This window comes from Propithecus coquereli, unplaced genomic scaffold (assembly GCF_000956105.1).
Source record: "Propithecus coquereli isolate 6110/MARCELLA unplaced genomic scaffold, Pcoq_1.0 Scaffold40, whole genome shotgun sequence".
NCBI lineage: Eukaryota > Metazoa > Chordata > Mammalia > Primates > Indriidae > Propithecus > Propithecus coquereli.
In genome coordinates this window covers 1,605,254-1,607,292 of record NW_012149730.1, presented here as the reverse complement: position 1 = coordinate 1,607,292, position 2,039 = coordinate 1,605,254, and the positions used below count along the sequence as shown (strand labels likewise).

Genomic DNA, 2,039 nt, shown 5'->3' with positions numbered 1-2,039 from the left:
ATGTAGTTTTAAAAGCTACACAGTGTTTCTGATGGACATGCAGTATTGAGAACTACTGGCTTTCAAAATAAAGTTCAAAGTTCCATGCATAGCTTTTAAGGCTGTTCACAATCTGGCTCCAGTCTACCTTTCCAATTTCTTATCTTACTGTTCCCCTCTCTGTGCATACCAGCCAAATTCTCTTGACTGTTCTCTGAAAAACTGCTTTCTAAAGGATTACATGTTGCCAGAAAAGTCCAGAAGAATTAGGATGTTATCCACAGTTAATAGCTTAGAAGGTAAGCTGTAGAGAGACATAGTGGTCAGGCTGAGAAAACACCATTACTGGTATTTTGTATACTTTAAATATATTTTTTGATTGAATTGCTGCATACTCATTCTACCCCAAATAAACATTCTTATTTAGCTTTCGGTTTTGATGATGAAATTTCAATTATACTTTCCACACATCAAGTAAAAAGGCCCAAATTGAACAACGTTAAAACCAACCAAACAAACAAAAATTTGCCCAAACCAGTTCAATTCGTTTTCTAGGGTCCCTATTACCGCATAAGCCCACTTCTTTTCCACCCCTCACATATTAGCAACGACTACCTGCTTGGAGTGAAAAACGTGGGAAAGAGCAAAGAGGAACTCTAAAACCGACGGGGCGGGGTGGGGGGAGTGGCCACTGGCTACAAAAACCGGGGATGGGGAGCTACCTGGCTTTTGAGGTTAGACCCATGAGCCCAGGAACTGGTGAGAAACAGGAACGGACGCACTCACTCGTATTTGTCTCTGGGAAGGAAATCTGGCGCGGAGGTCCCTCAGCCTTCTTCTCTACGCCTCCACAGGAAGGATTCCTGGTACTGAGCAAAGACGCCTCCACAAGTTGGCAGAACTGGCAGCGTCTGCATCTGCCCGAGCATCAGTGGCTGAGCAGGCGCCTGGGCAGGCGACGTTCCCTTGGCAACGGGAGCTTCTTCCGGTCCCGAAGCCACGCCTCCCTGGGCGGTCTTACCGGGTCAGCCCCTGTGTTCTAGCTTCTGGGAGCGAAGAGCTCCAGAAAAAGGCCAGAGACACGCCGATGAACCATATATTAAAGAAGGTGTCAGCACAGGTGGCCGGGGAGCTGCCGATTTTCTTCAAGGAGCCTTGCAGTCCGGTGAAGCATGATGGGAGTTGTAGGAGCTCGCACAGCCTCCTGGGAAGCGTTTGGCGTCGCTTGTGCTGCTTGCGTGCGATTCGCTGCTGGTCCTCCACGACACTCCTACGGGTCCCGAGGGCTCCGCTTGGTCTGGCGCCTAGAGCGTTGTTCCCGGGCACCGGCGCAGCGAGGTGGCAATGACTGCAAGACGCAGCTACCCCGAGTGGGGCAAAATGTGCACGGGAGTTGCCCCGCTGCCCATGGCACCGACTCTCCTTCGGGTTCTGATAGGCCTCCGACCCTGAGTCCTGGAGAAGTAAAGCAATTAATCTAGGAAGGGAGAAGAGAGAAACTGGTGAAAAGAGTCAAAGGCATTATTCAGCAAAGGAAGTTTTCCTGTAACCCTGCTTCTTAGCTGAAGAGATTTCCAGCAGGCATAATCTCCTGTGAGTAGATTACAGTCTCCAGAATCCAATCGGCAGGTGGTCAGGAAAGGCATTAATGGTATTTAAAGTTAGCCACCTTCTTAAATTGCACTTGGATTTTATAGTCATAGTCACAAATGATCCTCAAGTTGAAACTATTTAAACAAAGAGGGTTCTCCACATTTTTATTACTACGTTTTCCCACGGGCAGACTATAGATACAGTCGTTTTAAAGATCTGGAAATCTTTTGTTAACCTTTTAATCTGCCTTGCTCCACCGGTCTCCTCCATTGATGAATGGCTTTCATAACTTAAGCGTTCCTTAAAGAGGAATTTTCTTCTCTTAATTTCCCTTGTTATACATGGGTACAGGATTTTTTAAAAAAAATTTCCAACTAGCTAGTGTTATGTTTACTACCCTAACTGTACTTTGGCCTGTCAGTTAATTTGACCTATTAAATGGACTAGCAGGGTGAAAAAAGAGACTC

At 46.6% G+C, this 2,039-nt stretch overlaps 1 protein-coding gene across 1 annotated transcript in view; it reads right to left on the bottom strand.

Moving 5' to 3' along the window:
- Positions 1–918, bottom strand: part of ARL6 (ADP-ribosylation factor-like 6) — an 81,448-nt gene extending 80,530 nt beyond the window's left edge. Inside the window, exon 1 of the mRNA XM_012652801.1 lies at positions 702–918. The gene's annotated coding sequence lies outside the window, so the exon portion shown is untranslated. The remainder of the gene's footprint in view (positions 1–701) is intronic.
- Between the last annotated feature and the right edge of the window lie 1,121 nt (positions 919–2,039).